Source organism: Schistocerca cancellata, chromosome 4 (assembly GCF_023864275.1).
Source record: "Schistocerca cancellata isolate TAMUIC-IGC-003103 chromosome 4, iqSchCanc2.1, whole genome shotgun sequence".
NCBI classification, from domain to species: Eukaryota; Metazoa; Arthropoda; class Insecta; order Orthoptera; family Acrididae; genus Schistocerca; species Schistocerca cancellata.
In genome coordinates, this window is record NC_064629.1 from 397,291,631 (window position 1) to 397,314,358 (window position 22,728).

Sequence of the window (22,728 nt, forward strand, 5' to 3'; positions counted from 1 at the left end):
ACGTCGACGAAGAAATTTACATTGGCACAATACCAGATGGCAGAGTATAGCTTGGATTTTAAGACATGACGACGGCGGTCGGGAATTGCTCAGTCTATTACACAATAAACTGATGATGGACGACAGGGAATTATACAAACATTTTCTTAGAATGGGTGAGACGGAATTCTTCACATTGCTTAACTTAGTAGGTCCAAGAAGAACGAAGCAAAACACATTTATGCGAAAATGTATCTCAGCTTTAATACTATTTAATAGCTGTATTAATAAGCTGCTGTATGTACAGTGCATACTTATGAGCTTGTAACTAATTCCATACTTTACTTTAGGTTAGTTCTAACACTGAGGTTTCTAGCTACTGGAGAAAGCTACAGAAGCCTAATGTTTTCATTCAGAATGCCATTAAGCACGATATCATCAATTATTTCTGAAACTTGAAACGCAATTAAGCAGTGCTAGAAGGATTTGTACATGAAGGTGCGTTGATTCCGTTAAATTTCTTCAGAACATGACCAGCATATGTAACTGTAATAACACACCTAAATAAGTTGAAAAGTACAATAAGGGAACCATTTTCGTTCATATGTATTACTTTTAGTAAACAAGATATTTCAGGTGGGAATGTATTCTGAATGCCGACGCCACAGCCGGACGAAGTGGCCGAGCAGTTCTAGGCGCTACAGTCTGGAACCGCGCGATCGCTACGGTCGCAGATTCGAATCCTGCCTCGGGCATGGATGTGTGTGATGTCCTTAGGTTAGTTAGGTTTAACTCGTTCTAAGTTCTAGGGGACTGATGACCTCAGAAGTTAAGCCCTATAGTGCTCAGAGCCATTTGAACCATTTTGAACCCAAACTGTTCCTTCCCTACCTTTTCAGATATAAATCAGTGCATTTCATAATTCAACATTTTCAGCTGTTACGAGACAATGTGTCTGATATACAGTACATCAAGAGTTTAAGATCATGCTTATTTTTCAGTTCAGGTGTGTATGAAAGTCGCATTGGCATATTCAAATCAGGTTTTCTCTCTTTGAAATGCCATCAACAGGAATTGTATTGTAACATACAGTAAAACAGCTCCAAGACATTTGGAACATTCCTAATTACCTTGCTGCTTTAGATGGGAAGCATAAGGGATGCCGACCAAAAATATGTATTGGGTCATATCACCACAATGGCAAAGGAAGTAACAGCACTGTGTTATTGACCCTTGTTGATGCACGTTATACATTTAAATATGAGGATGTGGGTTGTAATTGGAGGGATAGTGATGAAGGAGCGTTCCAGAATAGTCCACTTTGTGAAATTCTTACTGGTGCTGAAAATTTAACGAACGTGGCTCCACCAGAGATATTATCAGGAACTCAAACTGCAGTGCCTTGTTTAATTATAGTGGACGATGCTTTCCCTTCATCAGAGTCCGTAATGAAGCTGTATAAGGGAAATTCCACCCCGCAACAGAAAATATTTAATTGCCGCTTGAGCAGGGCAGGAAGAACTTGTGAAAATGCTTTTGGAATACTGAGCAATTAGAGATCTCGTTACGAAAATGGAGCTACCTGTTGCGACGGTACGTACCGATTACTGCAAAGTAGTTGCTCTTCCTAAACTGTATCCCATATGAGCAAACCAGCTGCGTCTCTACCTGCAGTTACTTGGGCTGTGCACAGATCTGTTTAAAAAGAATAGCTCAAAGTAGTCATAGGGATTGAGCCGAGAACGTCTGCTTTCATGCCCTGCATCTAATTCGTTGCAAAAATAATTAGTAGCTGTGATCCCACAGACGAACAGTCTATGCACTGACTGGATTTTCGAATTAATAAAATACACATCAGTACAAAATATAAGTTAAAAGAATAATTGAAAAACAAGGGTTCTATTCTAATAAAATAGATACAGATACATAGCTTTTAGGGATGATCACTATAGTGCAAATGCTATCATCTGGGATACTGTTTGTTGAAATAGCATGTAGCAATTAAAAGTTGCTAATTCATAGGTTCATTGTGTAAATGTTTATTTGCTGTGAAATATTAACTGCTGCAGTTTTAAAGATATTTAAATATTTTTGTGTCATTGGATGCACCTCATTTATCTATCATCGAAGTATTTAGATTTGCATTAATATTTGGCTGAGTTATCGTTGACGTTCAGAGAGCTGTAACTTAGCCATCTTTAAGGTTGTTTCATACTACGCCATTTCCTGTTGCATTGTCTGGCCTCCTAAGAAACCTTCCGTCGCCAAAATTGCCAAGACTGGGATTGACCCTTACAGTCCTTAGCTAACGCCTTTGCATCACGGTCGCCTGGAGGGTCCACTGCGGCCTGTATTGAGTGCCGGGCCGGCTAGCGTTCAGCCATACATCAAATACACTTTACCTCATAGCAGGTCTAATCGGGCAGATTAGCTCGCCTACATACGCGTACCGTTACACACCTCCACTTAATCGGGCACTTCAGCCAAATGGAACAAACAACTTGCATGTCAGAACAATAGAGAAAGTATCTTTGTGGTGGTGTGTTATGTGTCATAACATCTTATCGGGAAGCATTTACTAAATCTAACACAGATTATAAAAACTGTGGCATATTAATTAGATGCCCGAATAAACACATCGATATAAAGTAACCTTCGCGTCAGCTCGTTCTTTTCAAAATGTTTTAGCCCTTTTCCCCTCACAAAATAGCACTTCTTTCCCGCATCGCAGCACTTCGCTATGACAAACACAGCACGTAATCGGTTTTCTGACGTCGAAATTCCGATAGTTAGCAGTCCAACAGCCCCTGCAGAGTTTCATCAGCGCCTTGTCCACGTGCAGCGCCGAAACAATGCGTCAAACCACAGCCACCGTCAGTGCTGAAGGACGATAGCTGTCGAGATACGTCTGAAGTTTGTTACTAGTAATCATAATATTGCTTCCCAACTCCCCATAGATCACACACTGAACGCCATCCCCAGTGGAATCTATACATTAAGAAACAGGATAGCAAAAATGAAAAAAAACTGATTTACAGCGTAGGCAAAACACGTAGCGTAGGCAAATGTCGATTCAGCTCGACATTTCAAATACTCTGTCCAGGTTCCCACTAGAAAACACGTCTTTCGTGCTATGATATTTGTTCGACGTCATATGTCAACTAAAATTTTGTCACTTCCCAACAATTTTACTGTACCTATTTATAAACTTTAAAACTAATAGTACGCTGTGTCGAAATCGCCCATTTAAGTTTAATTTTTGATTCAGTCGATAGCTGGATCATAAATTCATCTGGTACTTACTTGCACTAAAATACGATGTATCCCCAGAATTTATCCCGACATACATAAAACTGTTCAAAACCTCTTCCAAAATAGCGTACATTATATAATTAACCTATGTAATGTACCCCAAAAACTTAGCTTATACTTTGCACATATCTACATGTTTTACTTCTACAAGCAGTTAAAATTTCAATGAGTTTTGATGACCTCCATCGCCAAATTTTGTGGAAACAATAATTACAAATAAACTGCACATCTTACTCGAGAAACCGATCGAAACTACTATAAGTAACACATTTATGTAACTCCTTGAAATATACCCCCAAATCTTACGTAGAGTACAATATATCCCTCTCTTTCGCAAATAAGGAAATTATTTATGTTCTATCTACCTCCGTACACCAATATTCGTGAGGCCAATACTGACACTCTCATTGCACTAAACTGTGTCTCCATACGGATTACATACATCTTAAATCCACCAAGTTTATTCTTTACATCAAACAGAAATAACCCCGAAAATTCTTATAAACTACAGATGAAAATTACACACACATACACACGCATTTGAGCACATCTACTACGTTCTTCTGTTTGTGCATAATGGCAGCTCTGTCATGTTTCGTAACCCCAATAATTTTCCAGATAGAGTATACTTGAGCTTATACGTAGTGGGGTGTGGACTTTCAGCGACAACAAACGGTCCATGCGTTCCCCCAGTCTCGTACTTAATCGTCTTATAACACCAATCATGCGGCCCCTTTCTTCAATTTTCCATCTTCTCTACACGAGCGTTTACTGCAGCCTTTCTTTCGGTTGCCGTTACTGGCTGAGCTGGTGGAAAAACCACGACCTCAGTAAGTAAGAACTTCGGCTTGCCTCCTCTCATTATTTCTAATGGCGAGTACCCTATAGCACTACTCTTATCACCATTTAATACGTCTTCTTCAAATAATGTGAGAAACTCTGTGCACTTCGAACATTTGTTGCTTGCATGCTTTCTACGCAGGCGCCCAATTTCTCGCATATAGCGTTCACAATTGGTTCCATGCCGGGTGGTATACCGATATCTTTCACTAAACACTGTTCCCTCAAAAGTTCAGTTTCGATATCCCCTCCTTTCTACTCCAAATCTGTTGTATACATTAAACATCAAACCAACCTTCAGTCTCATTGTCACCGTCCAACAATTCATCAAACGGTCCTTCGGCCTGGTTCCGTCTCTCCTCCCTTCAAGACCTGTTCTTACTTTATATTTCTCCTGTGCCCATCAGTGAGACAGGAACGACTTTAAAATTTTACCGAACAATTTTCCATCACTTATAGAGTAATCACTTCCTTGCTTAGCGTACCATTCAGTACTAACATCATCTCCTAAACAAATACTTTCCCCCTTATCCATTTCTATATTCTTCCGATCCACCTCTAAATCCTTTTTAGGCTTTAACTAACCCTCGGGATCCTTCGCTTCATTATCTTCGTACGCATCAAATATATTGTTTCCTTCCTCTAAAGTAGCCTTATCTGCAGCTGCAACATTCTCAAAATTAACCACACAACTTAGAATTTCGTCTCCTTTACACAAAGCATCACTTATTTCCGCCGAATCACTAAAAACTTCATTACAATTAACTCCATTGACATCAGCTGATAATTCATAAGATTCATTACTTAAAACATCCATAACATCCATCGATACATTACAGAAATCACCACCAATATCTTCACCAATCTCCTCCGATATACAACTGAAACTGCCGTTACAGCATCTCACCACATCAGAATTCACAGGACGTTCTAATTTCGCCAAATTCGGAACTACATCTGGTCTGTAGCATTTTATCTCTTCTTAGATTTCTCCGACACTTTGGATTCTGATCCGATATCTTGCTCATTACTTTCACATTCATACTTCCACAATCGACTCATAATTTATGTTTTCGTCAAGAGCCATCGGTTCACTTTCATGAAAAGAAATAAATGCACAAACTCTTGTAGCGCCCACGACTGTGTTGTTATAGCGCTTCCGTTTTCGCATGCGACCTGCCGCTCCTACTATCGCCCGCCGACACTATTTGGGTAGGTACATGGGCACGTACATCTTGTGGCTTGTTCGTCAAAATTTGCAATTGTTGCTTTCGTTGAAATACCGAGCGAGGTGGCGCAGTGGTTAGCAAACTGGGCTCGCATTCGAGAGGACGACGGTTCAAACCCGCGTGAGGCCATCCTCGTTTAGCTTTCCTGTGAATTCCCAAAATCGCTTAAAGCAAATGTCGCGATGGTGGCTTTGGAAAACGGCACGGCGGATTTCCTCCACATCCTTTTCTAATCCCAGCTTGTGCTCTATCTCTAATGATCTCGTTGTCAATGAAATGTTAAACACTAATCTTCTCTTTCTCCTCCTTTCGTTGAAATGATTTAACTCTGTTGTTAGTGTCCTGTTTGGGCGAAATTTTCTTATCCTGTACCAACGCCATTATCTCCTGATGCAGGGCACATACCTTTTCTTTCAGACTGTTTAATTGCTTAGTGATTTCTGTGTGTTTCCTTCTGTGTCGATGAGGATGCCGTCTTCCTGACCGATTTCGTCACGCTCGACGTGGTCGCTAGGTCCAGCTCTGCATGTGTCACCCTAACTACTGCTGCAATCAATGAAGTGATGTTCGTTTCTTCATTTGGGATCATAGCCACTTTTACCGCTACTGGTAGTTGCGCCGTCCATAACTGCCTCATCATCACGTGACAATTCCTCATCGTTTACAATTCCCCGTAAGTGGCTCTAGAATTCCGAATATTTTCTGTCCCTCGTCTGTTCTCCACGTGTGACTCGGTATAGTCGCTATTTCACCGGCTTGCACGTCCGGCTACCAGCGTTTTTCTCAGGTGGCAACGTTGTTGATCCGGTGGTGGTCTCAATATGACATCTGATGCTATACTTGCTGCTATGGCACCAATACTTTCCTTGTCACGCTGTTCTGCACGTACACTAGATCCAGCATGGCAAATCGCCATTCCGATTTATCTCGTAGGTACTGCAGCACCTTCGTCAGCGGCTTGACTGTTACCATGAAATCGAACACTTTATTCGTCGCATTCCCGGTTTCTCCCATTAATCGTTAAATCGACTGTCAATTATTCTGCATTTTTATCTCCTCTTGTAGTTATTCTGTTTGCTTCTGTAAGTCTTCCTGCTTCTCCATTACTTGTATATCCACTTGCCTTCACTTCGTGCCCTGATACTGTGGCATTGTACTACTTGCAAGGTTCCTCCAGCTAGCGCGTTTTCTGTTTGCTGGGTCACCAGTTTGTAGCTCTCTTGCATGACGTTTAACTAAGTGAACCAAGCTATAAAACTCCTGCTGTACAATAACATTTTCTTCCTCGATAATATTATAATTGTAGATTAGTAAGAAATATAGAGTAATTAATTATTCAAAAGAGCAAACAACAACTCTCCAAGTTTCTTCCCCGTGACGATTCCCACAATTACATACTTTCAAAGTAGGAAACTAATGTCCTGAAATTTCTAAGCCCAAACGATATACACACCATGCTACCATTCAACATACTTGCGGCTCACTGGCCGCGCAGTAGGTTACCGGCCTTACCCAACCACTTAAAACAAACAAAAGACCCCAAGTCATTCTCCATTTGCTCCTGTCTTAACCCTAGTACTTTAAGAAATGCCTCGGTCAAAATATTATCATAACAGACCATCACTCAGTTAGACATTTGGTTTATAAGTTTTAAATATTCCATGTACTGCCGGCAGCTGTGGCCAAGCGGTTCTAGGCGTTTCAGTCCGGAACCGCGCTGCTGCTACGGTCGCAGGTTCGAATCCTACCTTGGGCATGGATGTGTGTGATGTCCTTAGTTTAGTAAGGTTTAAGTAGTTCTAATCCTAGGGGACTGATGACCTCAGATGTTAAGTCCCGTAGTGCTTAGAGCCATTTGAACCATTTGAACCAATTCCATGTACTCCCGAAATATACTTTTGTGAAAGCATACTTGAATATCATTTCATTTCATTCATACACTCATGTTCAGAAAAAGCAAAACACCTTGAACGACTAGAGATAGAACGTTCATATTCAAAGGACATGTACATTAGTATATTCTGCACAAATGATTAACATTTGAACCATCTCGGCCAGTGGGTTCAAGGTCAATGTCGATATCGCGGCGCAACACCATGTAACCTCCCACATCCTAATCGGCCTACTGGTGTGCTATATAATTAACCGTGATCACGTACGCCTAGTGAAATTTTACAGTTAGAAAGGTTGTTGTTGCCCGCCCGGTTAGCCGTGCGGTCTAACGCACTGCGTTCCGGGCGGGAAGGCGTGTCGGGCTCCGATACGAAGTCGCCCGGCGGGCTAGTACCGATGACCGGTGTGCCGGCCAGTCCGTGGATGGTTTTTAAGGCAGTTTTCCATTTGCCTCGGAGAAAGCGGGCTGGTTCCGCTTGTACCGTCTCAGTTACACTATGTTGGCGATTGCTGCTCAAACACTGTCTCCACGTACGCGTACACCATAATATTACTCTACCACGCAAACACTTGGGGTTTCACTCGACTGGTGTGAGACGTTCACGGGGGGGGGGGGGGCGGGGGGGGGAAGGGGGAGGATGAAGGGGTGGTCCAGGTGGTCTATTGGGGGCTGAACCGCACAATAACCCTGGGTTCAGTGTGGGGCGGCAGTGAGGTTAGTGGACTGCTGTAGCGTGTTGTGGGGTTGTGAACCACTGAGGGCTACGGCGGGGACGAAGCCTCTCCGTCGTTTCTAGGTCCCCAGCAAAATACAATACAAGGCTATCCATACCGAAGGAAAATAATACGAGTTACAAGGACGAAAGTGTGAAATTGTCCCTTCTGAGGGCAGAAACTATTCTAAACCTAGTCTAAATACGGATAATAATTATGAAATGGCTGGAAAGTAGTGCAATCGATCACAACCCACACAGGGGGGAAAAGTCTACCATATAATATTTTTATACAAAAAATACTGATAACATAGAAAATACTGATTAGCAAAATAGGGAGAATAACATGGTCACCAGCCCACTTGGGCAACAAATATCCAGAATCCTAAGAAAGGCATTGGCAACGGGAAATTAAGGAAATAACCACTGGCGTGGCACCAGAAGGTTGCAACATTTTTGCACAACACAACAGTTCACGAGGAAGTAAATGAATCACAAAGTACTGAATTTACAGTTATTTAATCAGAAATAGTTAATTTTGAAAGTGAAGTTATATGAAGTTGCTGGTTAAATAAATGACTGACTGCAACTGAAACTTTTTTACGTAAAACATGACTTTCAGTAATCTCAGCATACCGTAATGTAAAATATGGAAAAAGGCAAGCAGTTTACTTTTAATTATTGAAAGATTGAATTAAATTTACTTTAAGCAACTGTGCAACTGACTTTACTTTCAACAAAGGAACAATAAGGTACGTATCAAGACAGCGGAAGTAACTTAAGCTAAATACAGAATAAATGAAATTTCGCAATCTTAATTTGTGCTTTACTTTTATTTATTAGTTTGCCAGTGAAATTGCCGGCCGGGGTGGCCGAGCGGTTCTGGGCGCTACAGTCTGGAACTGCGCGACCGCTACGGTCGCAGGTTCGAATCCTGCCTCGGGCATGGGTGTGTGTGACGTCCTTAGGTCAGTTAGGTTTAAGTAGTTCTAAGTTCCAGGGGACTGATGACCTCAGAAGTTAAGTCCCATAGTGCTCAAGGCCATTTGAACCATTTTTGAACCAGTGAAATTTTACGTTACTTTAAGTGAGTGAAGTTAATACTCAAAACTGCAAATCCGTTAAGCCTCTGCTATGCAGTACAAGAATGAGCAGTTACTGAGGCAGCAAAATTTATAATGTAACTGGTCATTAGCAAACAAACAAAACTGGCGGTAAATACACACATCAGAAAATTTTTTGCATCACCTCGGTTCCCGTACTTAAAATTGGTATAGATATCAACATAAACATCATTTCCACTCTTTTATTGCTCATGAAAACCACAAATTGCGTGTTGTGCCACGATACAGCGAGACCTTCAGAGATAGTGGTCCAGATTACTGTACACACCGGTACCTCTAAAAGCCAGTAGCACGTCCTCTTGCACTGGTGCATGCCTGTATTCGTCGTGGCATACTGTCCACAAATTCATCAAGGCACTGTCGGTCCAGATTGTCCCACTCCTCAACGGCGATTCGGTTTAGATTCCCCAGCGTGGTGGGTGGGCCACGACGGCCATAAACAACCCTTTTCAGTCTATCTCAGGCATATTCGGTAGGGTTCATGTCTGGAAAAAATTTTGGCCACTCTAGTCGAGCGATGTCGTTATCCTGAAGGAAGTCATTCACAAGATGTGCACGATGGGGGCGTGAAATGTCGTCCATGAAGACGAATGCCTCGCCAATATGCAGCCGATATGGTTGCATTATCGGTCTGAGGATGGCATTTACGTTTCGTACAGTCGTTACGGCACCTTCCATGACTACTAGCGGCGAACGTCGGCCGCACATAATGCACCCCAAAACAGCAGGGAATATCCACCTTGTCGCACTCGCTGGGCAGTGTGTCTAAGGCGTTCAGCCTGACCGGGCTGCCTTCAAACACGTCACCGACGATTATCTGGTTGAAGGAATATGCAACACTCATCGATGAAGAGAACGTGATGCCAATCCTGAGTGGTCCATTCTGCATTTTGTTGGGCCCATCTCTACCGCGCTGCTTGTAGTCGTGGTTGCAAAGATGGATATCGCCATGGACGTTTGGAGCGAAGTTGCGGTCATCTACTGCAGTAGCAGCCTTTGGGCGGCCTGAGAGAGGCATGTCATCGATAGTTCCTGTCTCTCTGTATCTCCTCCATGTCCGAACAACATCGCTTTATTTCACTCCGAGACGCCTGGACACATCCCTTGCTGAGAGCCCTTCCTGGCACAAAGTAACAATGCAGACGCGATCGAACCGCGATATTGACCGTCTAGTCATGGTTGAACTACAGATAACACGAGCCGTGTACCTTCTTCCTGGTGAAACGATTGGATCTGATTGGCTGTCGGACCTCTCCGTCAAATAGTCGCTTCACATGCATGGTTAAACAACCATTCATGAGCACATCTTTGGACGGGTTTAGTGACATCTCTGAACAGTCAGAGGGTGTCTGTGATACAATACCCACAGTCAACGCCTGACTTCAGGAGTTTTAGGAACCGGGGTGATGCAAGACTTTTTTTGATGTGTGTAGTTAATCAGCTTCGATATTTTCACGACACTCAGTGATTGCATGGAAAGGAAAGGGACTCTGCTTGGTAATACTGTCTGACGACAGTGACAACCCAGGTGCCCTGCCAGTTTAAATTATTGCAGCTTATCATTCGAGAAAGCCGGCCGGTGTGGCCGTGCGGTTCAGTCTGGAACCGCATTCAGAGCCATTTGAACCAGTCATTCGAGAAAATGATTAAAGGTTGTGAAATAACAGCCACAGGATAATTTCTGTACAGTATTAGTTATACTCCGTCAGTTAACAGTCTTATGATGTTACAGCTGTGCGAACGACGAGGGATGTAGCCGGTGACAAGGGCGAGCTCTGCTGTTGCTGTTGCTGGTTGAGAACCACGAGTCACCTCCAGAGCCACGGATAATTATGGGACAGGCACCTTCCTCTACCTGTCCAGTCCGACCATGTTCTCGATACTCGCGGGTTAAAAAAATAAGTGCGTCTACATAGTCGCGATCATAGCTGCACACCGCGTCTGCCGGAGTGCCCAACAAACATCTCCGCACTCTTTCATGACTCAAGTTGCTATGCTTCCTCTCTGCTCGCAATACGACAGAGACTCTCCATACGCTGAAATAAACTATGGCACAGCTTCTGCCATTTGGTCGTTGCTATCGATTCATTTAAATCAAGTTCCATTGGTAATTACCCACCAATTTACAATATTTACATTATAAATTTACATTATAATTACATACAATTATATACATTCACAAATAAATACACTATTAATTCATTACATACTAAATACACGTCGTTTCTGTAATAAAGCTTACGGATACAGATTTACATGTACTGCACAACTTGTCAACGGATATTAAACGGCGAAAAATTTTCGATAGTGAAGAAGGTATTTTATCTGCATTTCCGGTGTTACAACCACTTACAGGTAAAGTGTACCTGCGGCTATTGTTGTCGTTTATAAACCAAAGGTAATGGAACAGTGTGACTTGAATAGACGTGGAGGATGCCTCCCAGATGTATGAGCGAACCTTACCACCAAATCTGTGAGTTTTAAAGAGAGTGCATTATTGGCAAGAAAGAAGGTGATGCATCCATTCAGGAAATTGATTTTCGTGTGGGACAAAGTGTATCGGCAGTGCAACGGGTGGGTGCCGACTGATTCAGATGGTTCAAACGGCTCTGAGTGCTATGGGACTTAACATCTGAGGTCATCAGTCCCCTAGAACGTAGAACTGCATAAACCTAACTAACCTAAGGACATCACACACACCCATGCCTGAGGCAGGATTCGAACCTGCGACCGCAGCAGTAGCGCGGTTCCGGACTGAAGCGCCTAAAACCGTTCCGCCACCGCGGCCGGCCCGAATGGTTGACGGAAGGCCATAGAACATGACGACTTCCGTTAGGTCGCGCCATCCAGATCACACCCCGAGAAGATCGACACCTCATCCGAATGGTATTGCAGAATAGATCTGCGTTCTCCTCCGCTATGGCGCAACAATGTAACAATCTAACGCACCGTTCAATATAAGGGGTGACAGTCCATCGCCGTTTATTACGCCATGGGTTATGTGCATGTTGTCCACTTCTCCACCTACCTTTAAAGAAAGTGCAGAAACATGCTAGATGGCAATGGTGTATGGAAAGACGTCACTGAGGACAGGAATGTCATCAGGTAGGATTTTCAGACGAATACAGGTTCTGTTTGTTTGAAAATGATAGCCGCATTTTGATTCGTCAGACATGGAGAACGGCGTCGCTGTGATTGCATTCGCACAAGACATACAGCGCAACTGAAGGCCTTATGGTGTGGGGTACTATGGATACAACCACAAATCATAGTGGCGGCGTGCCCAGTGCACTGTAACTAGTGTGACGTACTTGAATGACGTTCTGCGACCCGTAGTCATATGCTTTCTCCGCAACACCCCAGACTCCATTTTTCAGCAAGACAGTGCACGACCACATGTTGCTGCACGAACACATGCATTCTTGGTGTCAGAGGATGTCAGCCTTTTTCCCTGGCCTGCCTTATCATCACACTTGTCGCCAATTGAAAATGTGTGAGATATTGCGAAATGGCGGGTGCAGTGCTGTGATCCAGTATCAACCACCACAGATGAACTTTGGGACCAGGTGAATGCAGCATGGATGGCTATGCTACAGGGCACCCTTCGCGACCTTATGCACGTCGATGCCACCACTCATGGAAGAAGTTATCAGGGCCCATGACGGATGCTGCGCCAATTATGGAACAAGACACATGCTGAACTGAGGTGATTGAAATTCTAAATATTTCTGCGTAACATACTAATGTACATGTCCTGCGAATATAATCCTTCTATCTCTAATCGTTCAAGGTGTTCTGTTTCTTCCGAACATTAGTGTATATTATCATATAATCGGTTGTTTAGCACATTCTGTAAATCGCGCAAACTGGAACAGCTATACTACTTAGCATCCATAGTCACACGGTGGCTTAGTTTCACCCCTCTTCCCTGTGGGAAAATCCAACCAATATCCGCCTATTGGTTGACCAGATATCTACCTACCTTCTCGCCTCACTCACTACGACCCTTCTGATGCAGCAACGTCTCATTGGTCTGGCCCGACCACTGTGCTGCAACTTACCAAACACAATTGCACAGTTAAATCTTCCGTAATTTCATCAGTATATGTATACGATCTGCTGCTTGGACCGTCACAGTATCTTACATTCAAACCTTTCACTAAACTGTGTTCCATCTCGACATGATGGAAAGACAGTTGAACACTTATTTGCAATGAGATTCCATTTCTGATGTGATCTCTCCTTCCGTCTGGTATTTCATATGGCGATGAAGGGATAGTTCTTTAACTGTTACGGTTACTCCTTTCGTCTGGGATTTTATGAGGCGATGAACTGCTGTTAACGACAGTTCATACAATTACATATTCGATGTATAGACTCAGAACTGTTCAGGAGAAGTTAATTTCCTATATGATTGTTAACCGCGGCTTGTACATGATATTTTCGAGGTTCTCACTGATGTTCCACTTGTAATATGCATATTCTAGTATGTACGTTTAGCTGGGTTCTGTGTACAATTATACATATGACGGCATATTGAAAAGTAGTCCCTCCGAATTTTTATGTGAAAACTCGTGAAGCTTTTTAAATGAAACACACGTTATTAACATTCCGCATCTTTATCCTTCGTGCCAGTTTGTGTTCTGCCCTCTGAAACTAGCGGACTCCAAATTGTAGTGGGTATCATGGCAGTATGTAGCTTAGTTACTGTGAAATGCATTCGCTAATAGCGAGTATTATTAAATAACGACTGTATGATTTAATAGAAACATACGAAAATTTATGCCGTGCGTGACAGAAACTCGAACTTGGATTTTCCGCTTTACGCTAGCGATCCCCTTAAACTCCTTCCTAAGAAAGGAGGGAAGGAAAGGGGGGAGGGGTATCAAATGTATTTAACAGAGACTCATATTTGCCCCTCGGACCTGTGGAGTGAAGTGCATAGAAGCAACCCTTATCCGTGGAGAAAGCCATGTACGTCACCTCTAAATAAAAGGGAACAGCGTTGGTGAACACTGTATCAAAAATAGTGCATCACATCAACTGCTCATTGCAGGAACATTCCAGTTTCGTGGTGGGTCGTAGAATGCACTCGAAAGAAAGTCAGAAAAGCACTGTCTGTATTTCGGATTACGGACTGGCGCAATGTCGATCGTTCGCTCATGTGTAAAAATCGAGAATACTGTCCTCGCCAGTGGCAAAAAAATATCGAATTGCAAGCCTGCGGAACCAGTTCACAGAGTAAGTCTTCGTCTGGGGGTAGTACACATCATTCGGGAAAACCATCGTGTGTTTTGCTATTCGCCGGCCGTTGTGGCAGAGCGGAACGGAGCTGCTGCTACGGTCGCAGGTTCGAATCCTCGGCCATGGATGTATGTGCTGTCCTTAGGTTAGTTAGGTTTAGGTAGTTCTAAGTCTAGGGGACTGATGACCTCAGATGTTAAGTCCCATTGTGCTCAGAGCAATTTGAACCATTTTGTTGCTTTTCAGTAAGTAGTGACACGCGTGAGAAAGGTCAGAATTCGCTGGATCAAGAGCCTGACGTCTACTGCCGGGCCAGAAATAAAGCGATGATTATACGTGACCGGCAGACTGCGAGCGATGCAAAGCTAGGAGCCAGTGTGGTGAACATGGTGGAGACTAGAACGATTTGGCGTTTCACGTTGGCTGTGATATATCACGTGGAGCGTGCAGCAGTGTAAAGAAAAGGGCGCTGGCCATACATCGCACCACCTGTAACGCTGGTACATCCATCGAATTGGGGGCACGGGCTTGTTGCATCTCAGTGTACACCACCTTCGCTCACAATAAGCACACAGGCGGCAAAGAGGTAGAAAGATAGCTGTGCTCCAGAAAAAAGAGTTGTATGTGACGGAAGAGCTCTGGGACGTTCGACAGTGTCACCAGAGAGGCCAAGGAGACTGCGGCAAATGCGTAACGTAGTAAACTGGTAAGTGCCAACAAGGGGCACCCCTGCCGCACCGAGCCCCTGATGAGGATCACTTGTAGCAGCCTACCATTATACGGCACCCAAGATGTCGCGTCATGTAGAAGACATGTAACCACGTGGACTATGGTTCTTGGGTATTCCACATGACGGAAGGGAGCCGTGAGAAAAGAATGATCGACACGATCAAACGCCTGGCTGAAGTCTAAGGACACCAATGCTTAGAGTAATGTTGAGCTCGAGCGAGAGCAATTAGATCCGTGTAGCGGCAGAGGGCTATCCGAATACTGTACGCTCCGTCTAGCAATGTCTGATCGTAGGACACGTCATGTCGCAGTGTCCTCGTATGTCGGGCAGCTGAAATCACGTAAGATCTTCAGGTTGCTGTTCAGAAGGGGCCAGCGCCGTCAACACCTGTCAGCTAGAAGATGGTACATCGACAGAGCTTCCAAAGTCAGAAGTGCGGGCTCACAGCACCGTCCATTGAAAGTGGTGGCGCGTGAGGGCTGTGATCCGTGGTTTGGCGAGGTTCACTGTTGGAAATCGTTCAGGCGAACATGGCATCATAGAGCAATCCCTCAACACTTGGAAATAAAAGTTCAGGGATTGCCTCGTCAAAGCTACCGCGTCTCTGCCATATGTCACCATGGCTCAGCGGAATACAGGTTTTACACAGGGCAGCCACCACGGAAACATAGATGGGATAGTGCCATAGCAGCGGAGACATGAATCCCAAGTCACTTCGATAATCTGCCAACAGGCGAGAGACGCCAGTAAGGCCACATTCAGCTTCCAAACACCCGTTCCATGCCACACCCTCTGGCAGTCGAGAGTGACAGTACACATACATTCCGCATAGTTGAAAAAAGTGACAGGCTAAATCTTAGCCAGTCGATTTGCTCCCAGCAGCGAGGGCGAGATATGAAAGCGATCAAGGTAACTGGAAGAACGTGCGGTGTAGTGCGTTAAACTGGGGTGGTCACCATAAATGAGTTCCCACGTGTCCACATGTTGGAGACGGTCAACGAATGTGGCAAGCTCTGCGCAATGTGAATAATGCGCCAGCTGATCTTTGCGGTGAAGGGTGGAATTAAAATCACCGTCCAGTACCAATGCAGCTTGCATGAGTAGAGATAAGACCACTTCCACAAAGATGGCAGAGATTTCCATTCCCCTCCCTGATCCCGGACGAGCATAGAACTTAATCATTCGGACGTCGCCGCTCGCATCTTGAAGGTATTGGACGTCATCGATGGGTAACCCTTCATGGATAAGGTCGCCACACTCCTACGAGTATCCGATGCATGAGAGACGAAAGAGATATATCTGAATGGCTTAAGAAAACCATTGATATGCACTTCTTGAAAGGGTACCACATCTATGTCCGCCACACGAAGTGTCTTGTGGGGCATCGCCAGTTTATGTGGGGTACATATCGTTTCGACGTTGATGTTAGCTAGTCGATATGTCAGTTCCGGCACTTCTACTGTCGAGAGGTGTGGTCCACAAGTGGCATCCGGCCGGCGCAGACAGTACAAGGTGGTCGAAGCCGCCTCGTTCACTCTGATGAGGTAGTGGGAAGCTCGAACAGTAACCGCGCCCATCCACCTGATTACAAGGCCGTTCCGAGTTTCCTCTACGTCGTCCGCTCAAGAAAGAAAAGCAGCGCCAGAACCTTGTCCAGGGGTAGGATCATCAGAACGCCACCGCATGTCAGTCACTTCCAGAAATGGTTTGCCAACAGAGGGCGGAGGCAGGTGAGGGGAAGGCGTCACAGGTTGGAGAGGAAAAACTGCTGAGGTATGTGGGGCAGGAGGCACGTTCAGCAGCAGATCAATGCGTCGTCCGACGTCGCTTTGCCATCCCGTGCTTCCATCGTTAGGATGGCATACGACTACGTTTCTTGCGCTTCCTGGGTGACTTCTACTTCCGAACATGTTGTTCCGTATTGGAGAGGGATCTGCCTCATCCGACGCGGCCACAAGCGGAAGGAAAGCTTTGGTAGTGCAACACCCGCCCGTGTCGACATCTATCGCCACTGTAATGTCGCTTCTCGGGTTCTGACGGGCGTCCTAGGGCGTCGTTTCCGCTGCAGGCGATGGAGAGGGAATCCGAAGACTCGCCTACACGCAAGTGTCCGGCAATGATGGCAGATCAGAAAGAATCTGGGTCTGACACCTTCGCAACAGAGGTGCAGGTTACAGCGAGCAGTTTAGGTGCCAAGGGTGTTGTGACATCTCATACCGCCGTCTGAATCAGGCGTCTGCGGAGGCAGCCCGACTGGACGTGGCCCTCCCGGCCTCAGCCGGCCCAAGTTCACGGCTGATAGTCGTATATCACTATCACCTGCACGCCACCTGTCATCCAATAAGAAGAGACGTGCTTAGTCGGTTCAAGTTTAATCGCACACATGCCATTTAAAAGGTCTGCCATTTTTCCGCAGTAACACTGATGACATTCTCGTAAGGTCGAGAGACAGATACGACAACGTCTTTCGGTGCCTGAAAGGGAAGTTCGGAAACACGCAGGGTGCAGACGCCGAAAGCTGCTTGATCAACCGAAACAAATCCGAAGTCGCTATCAGGCCGTCTGAGTTTAAATTCCTGGATGATATGTCGTACTACATCAGCGCAAACTTCTTAGGTCCGCAGTTTGATGTACATGACGCTGCTCGTGATGGATAAGTGTATTCATACATCTTAAGGTGCGAGATGAAATGCGTCTCCTATAAAATGTTCTACTTCGTGCTCTCGAGGGCGTACATGTTCCTCTTGAAAGGTGATCTTTATAGTCGCACGGCGGTAAGATAACGCCATAGTAGGTCAGAACTTAAGGGATTATACAGACGTAGCACTGCGCGCTAATGAGTAAACAAAACCACGACCGCGGAGCGTTGCTCGAAGCGTCAAGAACGTCCGCTTTGCATCATGGTTATGAAAGGACTCAGCCCTCGGCCATCCATGCTCTCCTCCAGGACGTGTTATAATCTCCGTTCTACAGGGCTCGCATACAAAACGTATTATTCCCACTCAGTGAGAGATATTATTTTTCTCGTTAGAATGCTCTGCTTTGTCCTGAAATGCATACACAATAAAATACAGGCACTGTCCTACTGTATTTCATGCCAAAGTAAGGTAATCTGACTCTGCTGAGACCAAGCGAGTTGGATGCCAGGACTATGGCATGTAGACGCTATGAATAATTGTGGAAGCATGACTCCGTCCCGGAGCCGTGCTCGGGTGGCCGAGGTGGTTACGGTGACTGCTTGCATAAAGCGGGAAATCTAGGTTCAAGTCACAGCCCGACAGAAATTTTCATATGTTACCAGCTAACCATACAACTGGTGTACAGTTGTATTCGCAATATGCTAAAGCATTTCTTATTTAATATGACTGCCAGGCGTCAGCAGTGTCTATTCTATCGAAACATTCAGACACCGTAAAATAGACACTGCTCTACTGGACGGTGCGTGAGAAACAGCCCATACTAGGCGGATCCCGAATCCGAAGAGTTCATCCACCATCCACACACTGAGTACTCCCCACCAGAAACAATCCGACGCCTTGAGCTCACTGTCCTCGATCATCCCTCATACAGTCCCGATATGGGACCCATACGATTTCCCTCAGTTCCCAAAACATAAAGAACTGCTTTGAAGACTTCACTTTGATAGTGATGGAACGGTGCAAGCAGATGCGAGGTTGTGACTCCGTCAATAAAGCCAACTATTCTTCATTGACGGTAACAAAAAACTGGTCTCTTGTTAGCAGAAATATGTTCGTTGCCAGGGTGACAATGTTAAGAAAAAATTATGTCGGCGTGAAGAATAGAGGTATAGATTGTTAACAACGTTTGTTTTACTTAAAAAAATTTCACATACAAAATTTGGAGGTATTACTTTTCAGCACGACATCGTACTTTGGCTGTCGGGCAAACGTCACTCATTCCAGGTGGTACTTTGCTGGTATTTCAATTAATATCTTAGACATTTCAATGCTCTTTACGTTTATACTACATCTTCTACTGATACGGTGTGCACGGCTTTGGTAACAAGAAAAATGTGTAAGTTAGAAGTCCGAAAAATCTGTGCCAAACGACTTTATTTGAAACGTCATTCGTATGTGAGGAAACCCGCCCGCTTACACGCGCATGTCAGCACGTCGATTCCCTGATAGGGACAGCTACGCTGGCGCCGAATCGAATTCTCTCGGCAGATTAACGACAAAGGCCATTGCGCTGGCTAGCCTGGATGGGATTTTCCGTTGGTTTCTCGTATCCGAATAAGCGAATACCGGGCTGGTACGCAAGTGCCGTTCAGTTACACGCTTCGCCAACATTTAGGAAATGTTTCACACACTTCCACTACACGCAGACATTTGAGGTACACGTACTCCGTTCCGGCGGAGAGAGGGAAGGGGGTAACGGGCTTACGACGTAAGGGGCATCTCGTCACTCCTCAAATGAAGCAAGCTGGCTAATCTGCCAGGAGGTTACATATCAGCGTACACTCCGCTGCAGAGTGAAAATCTCATTCAGGAGGGGAAATGACAAGTAGTGGTACAAAGTACACTCCGCCACTCACCGCACGGTGGCTTGTGGAGTATCCACGTAGCTGTAGATGTAGAAGAAGTCGTTCATAGCTAAAGAGCTCCTTCATCCAGTCTGATTCTAGAAAATTCATAACCCACCTTTGGTTCATAGTATTTTTAATCCTCAAGCACTTGATTGAATGCATGATTCCTATTGTTGATGAGTAATGGAAACAGTTAAGAAGCCATAGGTCGCCAAAATAAAATTCCATTCTGGAAAATGGTTCCAAATCTGAAAAGAAACAAGTTTTCCGTATTACTTATCATGAGACTCATTTTTCACTGAAGAGGCAGGATATAACATTCATTGACGTCAATGATGTGGTGCAAACGATTTTCCAGTAAGGCGTGCCTGACAACTCTGTCACGGAAATTGAAATAGTAACTGACTCTTCGTTTTGCTGTAGCGCTTCCAGTTTGTGTGTATGTGCACGTGTTACTTACACGGCGGACTGACAGACTGGAGATATTGGTGATTTTTATTGACTGCCCAGTTTTACCAGAAACCTCATGTGTATACGCCAACGTTAAATGTACGGTGTGCGCTTTCCTTCTTCTTGCTCAAAATACCCATACAGTCGCTTATCTTCAGGCAGTTACCTCACATCGCCTTTTGTTGGTTAGTTTACATTGCCAAGAAAAGCCGACAGCACCTTTAGGACCAGTTTTATTTAGCACACGCTGTACAAAAGTTGGCACAGATAGTAAAGAACTGAATTATCGAGCTAAATGGCATCCCTGTGTCTCGATATGAAGGAGAAATAAAAAATGTAAAAATTCAAAGTAATTTATAACATGCATAATGTGCGTTATGGCAGTTCTGCACAATTTGCTCTCGTAAAAAACACTTTTCTATGTTCCCTATTGACAAAACATTGATTTCTGGTTTAGGTTAATTAAATCAGTTAGTTCAGGCAAGACGATCTTTTGCACTTAGACAGTATAGCAGTAGTAGAATATGTTTCCTAAACCATGTGGTTACTAATAATACTTTTTAGGATGCTCAGTTTGTTTTGCTATGACCCACACCTCTAAACACTCAAGGTGTAGCAAAAACACGAAAAACGTGTGATTAGTTTATGGCAATTTTTATCACAAAATTTTGGCTATGGTCAATATTACTTTCGGTACTATGATGCCATGTTATAGGCCTGTCAAGGAGAGAGTGTTGTTGCTTGTGGGATCGGTAGCGTCTCTGCGGTGGCAGCGAAGTGTATAACGTTTGTCTGTCGCACTCGCCGATCACGTGGGTCTTGGGGCGCGGCCCACTCACGGTCCCAAATTAGACTAAGGGTTATAAATCTACAACCCTACACGTGACTACTCAAACCTCCCCCCACACAATCCGATAAATCCTGCAGCCCTGGCCTGACCGCCCACACAAACGAAACGAAACGGCACTCAACCGATGCAAGCAATGGGTTTCGTTCACGTACTGGTAAGTGTGCAGTTAAATTTGGTCAGCAGAATAAGAATATGAGTGCTTCAGGTGACTTGCGTTGTACCATTATCAGTGTTCTGCTATGGAGTCTTCGGTGATAACCACTCATTTATAACCCTTTACAGCTGTTAATTGTATTGGGGGCAGTGAGAGAAACATTACTAGTTTTATTTTGTTCAGTAACGCAAACTGCTCACTATACCGAGCCTGTTGCTGTTTTGTTTAAGAGATGATATTCTTATTCAGCAGTAAGATATCTATATACCCGTCCGGACACTCCGATTGGGACTTTGTGGGGGTCCTAGAGTACGTGAGGAGAACTGCAGGGCAGTTAACGTTACTGTTTCGCAGAGCTAGCGTTCGTCTCTAAACACATTGATGTCAACGACAACTGTAAACTCTTATTTTTATTCTTCCATTTAGTTACAAATCTGTACTTGTAGTTACATCTTAAGCTTAGTAACTTACTATATTGTTTTGCAAGACTTGTTGTAGAACGAGGAAGATTTATCTTGTCGGAAAGGCGTACATACTATTATTAGGACAAACTAATGTAAACATCAAAAATTACACTGGATGCACTTACAGTGTTACTAGATGTAGCACATACAGTTTATGGTTACAGTCCGCAAAAGTATAGCGCAAGAGCGACACCTTGTTAACCTTTTCATGTATAAGATATATTGCAAACGTATTACAAACTGAACCAGTACTAGGATAAGCTGCATATGACCAACAACCAACAATCTCGTGGTGGTTTGTTGAAGAGTGTACCGCAATTTTTCTGTGTATTACTGTACTCTTTCCGCGCGGTATTAGCCGAGCGGTCTGGGGCGCTGCAGTCACGGACTGTGCGGCTGGTCCCGGAGGAGGTTCGAGTCCTCCCTCAGGCATGAGTGTGTGTGTTTGTCCTTAGGATAATTTAGGTTAAGTAGTGTGTAAGCTTAGGGACTGATAACCTTACTAGTTAAGTCCCATTGGATTTCACACACATTTTTTGAACGGTACTTTTCTCTTGTAAATAGCGCCCTCCGCCATAAATCATCATCATCATCTTTCGTAAAATCTAGGTTTCAGTTTTTACGCCATTTTTGAGTATAATGCTAAATGTTCTTAGACCATTAATGGTGAAAAATCAGAAATTTAGACAGTACAGGAGAAAATCTGAAATATACGATCAAATGACGGTGCATTCCTTCAAAATATTGTGTGACTGGCTCAGCATAATCAAAGACCTAATGCTTATAAGGAAGAGAGCCTATTCATGTCACCACGGCGACTGGAAATGTTCGATCTGTGTGATATCTTATGGGACTTAACTGCTAAGGTTATCAGTCCCTAAGCTTACACACTACTTAACCTAAATTATCCTAAGGACAAACACACACACCCATGCCCGATGTTCGACCTGTTACGTGGCGGCAATGTTGACAGAGCTTGTACTGGCCGTGACGCGCAAGATCGTTTCATCGCACGACATCAATGCTTTGTATCACTACCATATCATCAGTGATCAACAAATGGATCTCTCGCTTAGAGATACGTTCACAGCAAAGACAATGTTCTCTCACCTGCGTTGATGCTGTGAGTCTTCCAGGCTGTACGACCGTGGTCGAACAATCTTTTCAGTTCCTGATGTTTCTTCCGCAGCTGCGCTGGAA